The sequence below is a fragment of the Globicephala melas genome, chromosome 3, assembly GCF_963455315.2.
Source record: "Globicephala melas chromosome 3, mGloMel1.2, whole genome shotgun sequence".
Lineage (NCBI taxonomy): Eukaryota > Metazoa > Chordata > Mammalia > Artiodactyla > Delphinidae > Globicephala > Globicephala melas.
Window position 1 is genome coordinate 48,026,209 of NC_083316.1, and position 12,531 is coordinate 48,038,739.

At 37.3% G+C, this 12,531-nt stretch overlaps 1 protein-coding gene across 1 annotated transcript in view; it reads left to right on the forward strand.

Annotated features, from left to right (window-relative positions):
* ZSWIM6 (zinc finger SWIM-type containing 6) overlaps positions 1–12,531 on the forward strand; it is a 202,650-nt gene that overhangs the window by 111,532 nt on the left and 78,587 nt on the right. The gene's annotated exons all lie outside the window — the stretch shown is intronic.

Consider the following 12,531-nt stretch of genomic DNA (forward strand, 5'->3'; position numbering starts at 1 on the left):
ACTAGAGAGCCTGCATGCTGCAAACTGCAGAGCCCACGTGCTCTGGAACCTGCATGCCACAACTACAGAGCCTTCGCTCCCTGGAGCCTGCGTGCCACAACTAGAGAAGAGAAAACCCGCACACCACAACTAGAGAGAAACCCGCACGCCACAACAAAGAGCCCACGCACCTCAATGAAGGTCCTGCGTGCCACAACTAAGACCCAACGCAGCCAAAAATAAAATAAATAAATGAATAATAAATAAATCTTTAAAAACAAAAAGAATTACTAAGAGCCAAAGTTTTTGAGCATACAGCACTACTGTTTTAGTAAAGTCATGATCATGAATTCAGATCTTCATTTAATCTGATTAATACCAGCTTAGTGTTCCCTTAGGGTATCAACCTTTCGCTTCTGAATTTCCCCCTTAAAAATTATATCATTAGTATGGCTGTCATTGTTATACCAGGAAAATTCAGTTTCGTAGAAAGATTTGATATATCAGAGGCCTTTTCAAAAAGAATGGTAGCTATAATTTTCATATATTTATTTAGAGAAAAACAAAATATGTTTGAGGAAGAATCATCAAAGAGAATGAAGTGGAATTCCTTAGCTTTTTTAGAAATTATTTTAAGGCTAATATTTCTTTGGCTTGCCTAGATTTTTTTACCCTCTTGTTTAATAAGATGCTGAATTTTGATATATATTTTTTTAAAACTTAATAAACTTAGACTTGTGTTTCTAGTAGACCTGTCAAGCTGTCCCCCAAATAAAAAACTTTATTCTTGGCTCAGAATAACTGCAGATGTCCCCAGTTAGTTTATAAATGGTCTGGGTAGAGTTTGGAGTTGCTGGAGAATATAGCTGCCACAGAAAAGATTCTCTTAGCCTTTTCTAATGAATTCCCTCCTGCTGTGCATGTGTATATAAAGGTAATTTTGATAGTGGAGTGAAGGATAAGGGAATGAGGCAAGGTACAATTGCGTTTAGTAAAGGGGGAAAGTGTGAGAAGAATTTGAAGGAACAAATGTTAGGAGAGAGAGAGAAATGAAAGAGAAGGACCAGTTAGACCAGTAGAAGATACTGTGGTAGCTGTCACTCATCTCATCTTTACTCTTCTCCCTCTACCATGTTTTACAGTCCTAACATTTACAGGTTTTCTGAAGCAGGGAAAAATAACTTTCTATTGGAGGTGAGGCCTTTTCCAATTTCTGACTACCCTTCTAAGTAAAAGAAAAGAGGCAACTTTATTACAGTCTGAAGTAGTGGGGTTCATACTCAGCCAGAGAAATTAGTATGAATAATATGAAACATTTGTTAAGCTAACGTGCTTGATTTATAATGTATGGCCATATGTTTTTTCCTCAAAATTCCAAAGCCTGAAAACTAACCACATAGTTCATTTCTCAAGTTTTATTTTTTTGCTTTAAACCATGGAATTTTCCTTGACTATAATTATTTATGTTTTAGGCAATTAAAGTAGCTTTTTAAAACATAATAATTCTGATTGATTAAAGAAGTTGACCGCATATCTTTTGATTGGTCTTTTATGTTGTTGAATTATTGTATTTTTATCTGCATTTAATATGTATGTTTTATGATGAACTAGAGTAGTAATCAGTCATTGAGTCCTATACATGATGCCAGTTATTTATCATCATTTATCCTCCTTTAATTTCCATTATAAACCTGTTCTAGAACTACTGTTGTTTCATCATTTGGTGCTTAGTATTATGTGGGCTATAAATCTCCTATTCTCAAGAATGGATAATATAGTCTCTTGAACTTGGATAAGTATGGTTGCCTCCAAATAGGTGAGTACTTGGATAGGTATTCCAGTTGCCTGTAAACATCTTAGAAATAAACTGAATATACTTTTTAAAAACATTAAATTCTTTTTTAAAAAGCCCTTGAAAGTTCATTATAAACCAAAGAAAAAAATACTTTGAGCCAAAGTCTGGGTTTTCATCATGTATTTTGAATGTGAGTATATATATTTTGGTTGCCTTTGACTTGTTTAGAATCTAAGGTGTTGGAGTATAGGGAGATCTATAAGATTCTAAATAAGTGAATAGATAACATGCTGAACTATGAAATATTCTACATAATTTTGTGCATATTTTTTGGGGAGCGTTTATTGCCCTTTTTTAGCTTGTCAAGAGATCTGTGCCCACCCCCTGCTCCTTCTCCTCAAAAAAGAAAAGAATGTAAGGGACCACTGACCTAGTCCTTTAGCCTCCTTCTGCAGATATGAAAATAAAGCCACAGACTCAAGGTCAAACAGCTAGTTAGTAGCAGAGCTGGGATTAAAACCCAAGTCTCTCTCCCAGGTCAGTTCTCATTCCATTATACTGACGAGCCTCAGGCACATTATTTTGATTATGCAACACAGGCTAAGCCATTGTATACGTAATTGCTACTTAATTAGCACTCTTTCATATCTGAAGCTGTTCGGGTTTATATTTCTTGTTTAAAATGAACAGTAGTCCCACATTTGGCATAGAAGTTATTTTAACTTATTCAAAATATTTTTTAAAATCCTGAAGTTTGGTAACATCAGATCATCATTATTTGTAAACAGCTTTAATGATTACTTGATATTGAAAGGAAAATTGTGGTTAGAGCCCTGAGCCAATACCTGCATTTTTCTGACTTTTTTCTGTAATGTTACCATCACCACATCCAACAGAAATGTTCTTCTAGAAAGAAAAACGGAGCTGGAGGAATCAGGCTCCCTGACTTCAGACTATACTACAAAGCTACAGTAATCAAGACAGTATGGTACTGGCACAAAAACAGAAATATAGATCAATGGAACAGGATAGAAAGCCCAGAGATAAACCCACGCACATATGGTCACCTTATCTTTGAGAAAGAGGCAAGAATATACAGTGGAGAAAAGACAGCCTCTTCAATAAGTGGTGCTGGGAAAACTGGACAGCTACATATGAAAGAATGAAATTAGAACACTTTCTAACACCATACACAAAAATAAACTCAAAATGAGTTAAAGACCTAAATGTAAGGCCAGACACTATCAAACTCTTAGAGGAAGACATAGGCAGAACACTCTATGACATAAATCATAGCAAGATCCTTTTTGACTCCACCTCCTAGAGAAATGGAAATAAAAACAAAAATAAACAAATGGGACCTAATGAAACTTGAAAGCTTTTGCACAGCAAAGGAAACCATAAAGAAGACCAAAGGACAACCCTCAGAATGGGAGAAAATATTTTCAAATGAAGCAGCTGACAAAGGATTAATCTCCAAAATTTACAAGCAGCTCATGCAGCTCAACATCAAAAAAACAACCCAATCCAAAAATGGGCAGAAGACCTAAATAGACATTTCTCCAAAGAAGATACACAGATTGCTAACAAACACATGAAAGGATGCTCAACATCACTAATCATTAGAGAAAAGCAAATCAAAACTACAATGAGATATCATCTCACACTGGTCAGAATGGCCATCATCAAAAACTCTACAAACAATAAATGCTGGAGAGGGTGTGGAGAAAAGGGAACCCTCTTGCACTGTTGGTGGGAATGTAAATTGATACAGCCACTATGGAGAACAGCATGGAGGTTCCTTAAAAAACTAAAAATAGAACTACCATACAACCCAGCAATCCCACTACTGGACATATACCCTGAGAAAACCATAATTCAAAAAGAGTCATGTACCACAGTGTTCATTGCAGCTCTATTTACAATAGCCAGGACATGGAAGCAACCTAAGTGTCCATCAACAGATGAATGGATAAAGAAGATGTGGCACATGTATACAGTGGAATATTACTCAGTTATAAAAAGAAACGAAATTGAGTTATTTGTAGTGGGGTGGATGGATCTAGAGTCTGTCATACAGAGTGAAGTAAGTCAGAAAGCGAAAAACAAATACCGTATGCTAACACATATATATGGAATCTAAAAAAAGAAAAAAAATGGTCATGAAGAACCTAGGGGCAAGACGGGAATAAAGATGTAGACCTACTAGAGAATGGACTTGAGGGTACGGGGAGGGGGAAGGGTAAGCTGGGACAAAGTGAGAGAGTGGCATGGACATATATACACTACCAAATGTAAAATAGATAGCTAGTGGGAAGCAGCCGCATAGCACAGGGAAATCAGCTCGGTGCTTTGTGACCACCTAGAGGGGTGGGAGGGAGGGAGAGAGACGCAAGAGGAAAGAGATATGGGGACATATGTATATGTATAACTGATTCACTTTGCTATAAAGCAGAAACTAACACACCATTGTAAAGCAATTATACTCCAATAAAGATGTTAAAAAACTCTTCTAGGCAAAAATGGAATATGTCTCTTCATTTACGTACTTTGCTTTCAGAAGAAATAAATAAAACCAAATTGCTTTTTGAAGTAGTGTATATTTATTATTAGTGGTACTTTTGTGAGATTTTGAAAAAGTCACACGTAAACAGGGTTATTATCTACAATAAAAGTTTAATTCTTACTACTCCTGCACATATGCTTCCTGAGTAAGGCACATAGATAATTTGTTTTCAGACTTTTCTATCTTGTAGCTTCAAATTCATGCTAGAGCAATTTGGTAGAGTATTCAGATTTTATTTAACCTCTCTACTAAATAAAATTTTTACTTCATTCATTCGTTCATTTTCTCAGTAAATATTGAGCACGTGTCACACTCCAGGCACTGTTTCTAGGTACTTGTAAGTGCTACCAGGGTGTTATCAGTCCTTCTCTCATAGGACACCCCGATAAATACCTGTTAACATACATAGAACACAATTTGGGAAATGAAGGTTTGTACTGTTTCTCTTTTTTATTTCTGGAAACCACCTCTGATTTGACTTCTTAGCTATCAGTTATCCAGTAATCCAGTGACTTCTCAGAACTGAAACCCTTGTGTTCATGGATGCTTCCCATAGAGACTTGTATATCACCTGTTAACCAAGTTAAGGGATTAGGGAAGTGGTTGTTCATAATATTTAATATTTCATAATACTTAATGGATAGTAGGGAAAGAATGCAGATATTTAGGTGGTGAAGGCAGGGCAGACAATAGATTCAATCCTTTCATTTCATTTTTAATGGGCTTTCTTTTATGTTTTTATATTATTTTGTGTGTTATACATTCTGTGTAATAAACTTCACCTATATTTATGCAATCTGAGACTTTAACGATTAGGTTTTAGATATGAAAAATAACAAAAAGGTATGCCTTAAGAATCTCAGTTATAGACAGATGGCTGAAAATTATGTAGATAAAAATTAAATGTTTACTCGCTTTCGTATTGAATTTCAAAACTTTAAAAAAATTCTCCCCACATGCCAGTTACATATACGTGACTGCACCTATAGCAGTGTCTGTCCTTTTTCTCTCCACTTCCCTGAGCCATAGCTTCCAAGTCCTTTGAGGTGACCATTGATTCAATTCTGTAGCAGCCAGGGCAGGTCAAAGGTCTTGTGTGAGTGGTTGTGGTAACTACCATCCTTCATCTTGTCATGGGTAGCTCTTCATAACTCCTGCCTGCCTACACACTATTTTTAAAAAAATCTATTTCCTTTATTTAATAAATGAGGAAAGAAGAGGGAAGAAGAGATAGATATTAATAAGTAACTTGCCCAAGAGGCTAACATTAGATAATGGCTGAAATTAGGACCAGGAGCCGAGTCTTTCTCTGCCTTGTCATACTGAGTGCTGTAACACGTCTTCTCTGGAGTATGGCTGAGCCAAAAGAGGGCTGAGCATCCATGGGTTAAGGAGAGCCTGGGCGTGTCCTGTTGCCAAAGTAGGCTGGGCCAGTCAGTAGGCAGAACTGCATTGAGGGCATTGATGACCCTTAGTGTTTAAACTTGGTGTGTGGTTATTGCCAGGCTCCCAGAATGTCTGCTGGACATCATTTATGTAGCAAATCTTTTCTTGGGAAGACCTTAAGCACTTTTTCAATTTTAGCCAAGCACTTTTTTTCTTCTAAGTAATTTATGTTCGTTGTAGAAATCTTAGAAAAAGCATTACCCCTACATCAACCAAAACAAGTTAAATAAACATTCATCTGTAATCACACTGCTCTGAGACATGGGTGGGAATGTCTTAGTATGTTTCATCCACATTTTGAACCAAAGTCTCTTCGCTTCTCTTTTATCACTGTGTTTAAGAAAAAAATGTACCTCTTAGCCAAAGTATCAGTACATCTATCTTGCTGTTCTTTTTTTTTCTTATTAAAGACTTGTTTGTTTATATTTTTTGGTAATAGTTTTTTTTTAATTGAAGTATAGTTGATTTACAGTGTTGTGCTAGTTTCAGGTATACAGCAAAGTGATTCAGTTTATACATATATAGCTTCACTTAGGGAAACTGGAAGTTATTTGAGACAAAATTAAGTCTTCTCAGTCCCCTGCTTTTCTCTTCCATGTGGAGGCAACTCACATTTTAAGAATGCGCTATGTAAAATGGGAACAAATTTTTAAAAATCATAGCAGTTCCATTAATTTGGAAATATGTATATATTAGTATAGAATTACTGCAACAACAGCAAACCCTTGTCCATTATTGTAATAGAAATGCTGGCATGCTCCTGGGAGCTTGACATTTCAAGCAGCATGTGCACTCACGCTAACCGACTAGGGTTTTAGTGCATGTGTTGGAAATGCTGTGCTTCCAAGAGCATGTGACATTTCTATTACAATAATGATGATAGCAGGCATTCCGTAGAAGGAATCCTTGTGGTGGTTTATATACCTTGTCAGTTCTTACAGCAGTCCTACAAGATAGATATTATTAATCCTTTTTTAGATGAGAAAACTGAGGCTGTTACTTGCTTTAGGTTATTTAACAAAACAGATCTTATTTTAGAAGGTTCTAATTCTCTCTAAAATTCTGCCTCACTTTGTGTTATCCTGCATATTCTGTTGCCTCTGACTTTCTCATATAGGGTACATTTTGCCTTAGGCAAACAATGTGTTACTAAAATAGTTGCCAGTAATTTTTTTCCGTTAATTGGATTGTTTTGAATACACAAAGAACCTTCAATTATGAGGAATCCCATGGGACATTGTAAAACAATCTTTTTGTAGAAGTAAATACTCTGATCATTTTTAAATTTTTATATTTTAATTTAGATTTTTAATGAAGGTTTCACTTCAAATAGGATGGTATAGCTCTAAGTATTAACAATTATGATAGTAATACATTTTTGTTAATAAAGATTTTTTTCATTTATTTTTCTTCCTTAACGCTCAGACAAGTTTAATGTCTCATATCTGACTTCTTGGAATTGGGAGCATTTCGGTTCCATGATAAGCAAGAAATTGTATACATTTTTTATATGAAAAATCACATATTCCTTACTATTCTGTTTACTGTGTTTACTTAAATGTATTTTTACTAGAAAAGCCTAGTTTAGGCTGAATTCTAATCATCTTAGGTCGGCGACCCTGGACCAGCAGCCACAGCATCACCTGGGATGACGGGGTGGGGCCCAGGAATCCTGATGCACATTCCAGTTTGAGATGCACCAAACTATATGTTCCACCTACCAAGAGAGTAAGAGGGTTTGTGCATTCTTTCACCTAACAAATGCTTCTTGAGTGTTTCCTCCAGGATAGTCCTCTGTGACAAGGGTGCTACAGAACTCTGCTGTCTCAGATGATATCACAGCCCTCTGCTTCGAGCTTAACTTGGTATAAGCGAGACGTGAACACTTAGAAATAGGCTTTAATTTAAAGTTGAGGGGTCAAGCTGGAGTTCCAGGGTGTGGGTGGAGGAATTTGGCTACCGAGGCCTGCATTCTCTCTTCTGGGGTCTGAGCACACTTTTCTCCTTACCTCTTGGCTCTGGTAAACAGACTTAGTTTCGAGTTTGTCCTTCACCTCAGCTCCTAAAGCAAATAGCCAAGCATCTCTAAAGGTTGTTTTGCTGTAAGCAGCAACAGGAAATAAACAAGTAAGAGGATCTTCTGTCCCCTTCCCCCTTAGGGGAAGTAAGACACAGGTGTGTAGAGGTGCTCAGAGCTGAACACCAAAGGGCTGTAATAAACTTAATCTGTACTTTAGAGGTTGGGCATCCAGGTGAGAGGCCAAGTGAGGGAGGGGAAGAGGAGGGAGCACTGAATTGTAGGGGCGCCATTGGGGGCTATACAGATCGGGGCAAGGGAGCCTGGCTGATCTGGTCTTCAGGAAAGGTGGAAGTCTGGAGCTGCTTTGCAGAGAAGGTTGGCATTAGAGAAAGTGGAATTTAAAAATTGGGGCAGATAATTTAAATTCCTAAGCACTTTGTGGCTTTATAGTTGTGCGCATAACTCAAATTCTACCTAATTTGTTTATCACCCCTCCTCCCCCGGCTGCCCACCCAGAATCTGGGGCTGGGCAATGGTTGTTTCCCTCAAGTATGCATGTTAAAATACAGAAATACGTTTTGGAAAATTACTTGACAGTAATGGGGGGGAGGGGCTTATGTACTTCAAGATTGGGGATGACACAGAGTGATGTGCTTTTTTTTTTTTTTTTTTTAAATCCAACACGCTCTCCTTAAACTCAGCTTCTTCTAGGTGCTCATTACAGATGGCTAAATTAGTGGATAAGTGTCTTTTTTTTTTTCAGGAATAATATTAAATAACTATGTAATGCCATTCATATCTAACACAGTTATTCTGATCATACGGGTCCTTGTATGAAGTATTGTGAGGATCTAAATTAACGAGGAAACAAAACCAATACGGAACAGAGTGCCTCTGGGAACTCTTGATTGGGCCCATCCAGTGCATGCTCCGTAAATTTTTATGTTGTTTATATGGTGTGCTGTGGTTTACAGTCTGGTCTTTGCATTAATTTGCCATTGTCTTTCTCTCAAATATTAATGAAGTGTAGGAGCAATTCTAGTCCAAATAGGCATTTTAAAGGTGGACTTCAAAACAAAGCTTTTCCTTTAAAAAATAATTTTTCTGAAAGACGGAAACCACTTCATTAGTGATTGCCGGCAAAATCTCCTAATGTCTTTCCATAAGCTGTTTAAGCTTAGTGTTAGAAATTAGGGCTAGAGGATTTAATGAGCCAGCTCACAGGATGCAGTCTCTTTAATTTAGGATATCCCTTTGAGAAAGTTACGTAGTTGAAGAAAGAATATCATATTTTAGACAAGTTGGTTTTGAGTTGAGTTTATTGCCTCTGTCTTGGTCCCTTAATGTGTCTGTACTGCTGATCTGGAAATTAAGCTTGATTTGAATTAAAACTTTTTTTTTAAATTGATAATTGCAACATGACATGTTAGATTGTGTGCAGTTCTCAGAGTTAGGAAAGGTAAAAGTTGGGTTTTGTGGGGCAATGATTAACTCATATATTTTACCAGGGGCACATAATCAGGTATTAGTTACTATACATTTAGCCAATGCACTGGGTTTAGCAAACCAATGAATGCTTTGTTATGAGAGTGGTTAACACTTCTGCATTTTTAGACTTAGCTTTAGAAACTTAAAAGAAACCTCTTACAACCCTTGCCATCCTTTCAGCCATAACATTGCATTGCTTTGGTTTCTGCCTTTAATTTCCCCGGGGGTTCTTTTTATTTAGGAAAAGGGTGAAAGATGTATTTGTGTAAGTACTACACCAGTGCTTCTGTTAAATTCTTTTTCAACAAAAAATATGTTACTTGAGCACCTCATGCACAAGATGCATATTTTTCTGAAAAGAATGTGCCCTGAAAGCAGTAGTTTTTAGTGTGTATTTATTTCATGTCTACCAGTTTACTTTAGCTTAGACAATTTCTAATGTTTTCAGTTTGTTACCATTTTTCAGTTAACTGAGCACATATACATATATGCACAAAGTGGCCAAGCTTTAGAAATTCTTTGTGTATTTTAAAACAGTTGTCTCTCCGGTCTGATACCATGGGTCTCCTTGTCACCTTTAAAATGCAGCTAAAATCTAACCTTAGATATGGAAAATCAGCTTTCAAGGAAAGCTTATTTTTAGAATATCAGTGAAGAATTTAATATTTACTTTCTAGAAACCTTAATTCTCGTTAATGTGAAATTAATGTAGATTGAATGTAGATTCAATTGTGTAGTTCTCATGTGAGAAATTTGCCCCTTCAGGGTTTCCCTGCTAAGTCTTATAAACTACTGACGTACCATAAGGTCCAAGTGCAAAAATGAAAATGTTTTGAAAGCCTCTCTGGGAGCTATGGGTATCCCTGGACCATGCTTTGAGAATCATTGCATTATAATATTTTTGAGGTATCTATGGTTACCTAAAAAAATCTCTCCCCGAACATTTTCTAGTTCTCTCTGTGTGAAAGTACACTCTTTCGCATTTATTTTCCAAGTTACTTCCAGAATGAGGTTCCTCCTTCCCCCCAAGATTCCAGTAGCCATAGAGGAAAAAAAACGTATTATGGATAAAGGGAATGTTTCCAGCACCCCTCCCCGCTATTTCTCCAGCTGGGAAGGGAAGGAAAGGGAAATAAAATTTAATGAGCACTTTTACTACATGCCAGGTGCTTTACATATGTTATTTCAGTTTAATCCCCAAAACAATCCTAGGAGGTATTTCTAGCCACATTTTGCACAAAATACAGCAAGTATCAGAAAGGGTAAACAATATGCCCAGATCACACAGCATTTAAGTGGACAGAACCTGATCCGAATCAAAGTCTTGTTACCAAGGCCTATACAACACTGAACCTTGGTTTCTGCTTTGTTTTTCTTTAGTTCCTGCAGGCTGAGAACGTGAATACTATCATTATATTGGGTGCTGTGGTGGCATGACGACAAAACGATTTGACTGCCCTGTGAGGTTTGCTCTTATGGAATTAACTGTCTTTGACAGATTATATTTTGTAAAGTCAAATATATTTATTAAAAAAGATTTATGTAGTTTCTTCAGTTTTAGTTCTTTGAAAATAAAACAGCTAATTATCCATGGTTTACCACAGAGCGCAGGATTACCCCTTTCTGTGTCCTCAGTTCTGTCATATCGAACAGCTGACTGTCCTAGAAGGAGATTTTTGCATTTACAATCCCAAAGCCGCTGGTCATCTGGGATTGTCAGAACTCCAGAAAGGCAAAATCCATTCTCAAGAACATTACTTTTTGTTTCAAGTCACGCAGTACCTAAAGGATAAGACTATTGAGGGGTGCAGAGGAAGGAGTGGGGGAAGAATGTCTATCGGGACATCTCTAGTTATCTTTGAGGGAGGAATATTCTCCTTGCTTCTCCTGTGAGTGCTATGGTATGATTTAGGACCCAGAGAGAGTGAGTTGGTGGAATTTCAAAGTTTCCTCAAATTGGAGAGGCCAAAATACACGACCACACAACCCTGAAGAGAGGCGTGATGGAACCTCCTACATGTTGACTCAGTATTGCACTGTCTTAAAAACTAGTGTACCTGCTGTCCCCTCTGTGTGTATGTAACTTTCTTGTATCTAAAGTAAAGCCTCTTACCTCTAGCAACATCAGCCATCCCAACCTAAAAGTAAGGAGGGAAAAACCCCAAATAGACCTCTGAGTATTAAATAGTTGACACAAATCTAATCAAATTAGAGGTGCAGCTGACCTGAGGGCAAAGAATTTTCTATGAAAAAGGATAGCAGTATAGGAGGGGAGTCATTGTGATAGCTGATAGTAGAGAAAAAAACAAGAGCCCACTTAAAAAATACTGCCACCTGCAGTTGTCTCTTACAGGGAATGCTGTCCCATTCACTTGGTAATACCCTGAATGGTCAGCTGATTAGGGTGGCAAGGTAGAACTTACATTTAGAAATATTTCCAACAAAAATAGTTGGATTTTTTTTTTTTTTCCGGTACGCGGGCTTCTCACTGTCGTGCCCTCTCCCGTTGCGGAGAACAGGCTCCGGACGTGCAGGCTCAGCAGCCATGGCTCACGGGCCCAGCCGCTCCGCGGCATGTGGGATCTTCCCGGACCGGGACACGAACCCGTGTCCCCTGCATTGGCAGGCAAACTCTCAACCACTGAGCCACCAGGGAAGCCCCAAAATAGTTGGAATTTTAAAAAGGAGTTTGGATACTTGAAAGATAATCTAGAATTATTTGGAAAAAGAACATTCATGAAATGCCTTAATCTTGACAATATTACATTAATGAAGTGTACTTTTATAAGACATGAATGTGTTTATTTGTGTCCTCACACATCTCTTGAGTTAGTTTTGGAAGTCACAATATTTTATAGTTTGTTTTTTAAAAAATTTTATGAGAATGATAAATACTCAACATAATATAATTGGATAGTAGGTGGGGTTTTCCCCCAGCATAATTGTACGATATCAGGATTCACTATACTATACTTCTGACTTGTACAACTCACACGAATGAAGAAAACTCTGTTTTGCGAAACCATTTGATGGCTTCATTGGTTCTGCTAAGGGTCTCTTCTCTTTTTTTAAAAATTTTTATTGGAATATAGCTGCTTTACAATGCTGTGTTAGTTTCTGCTGTACAGCAAAGTGAATCAGCTATACGTATACATATATCCCCTCTTTTTTGGATTTCCTTCCCATTTAGGTCACTGCAGAGCACTGAGTAGAGTTCCCTGTGCTATACAGTAGGTT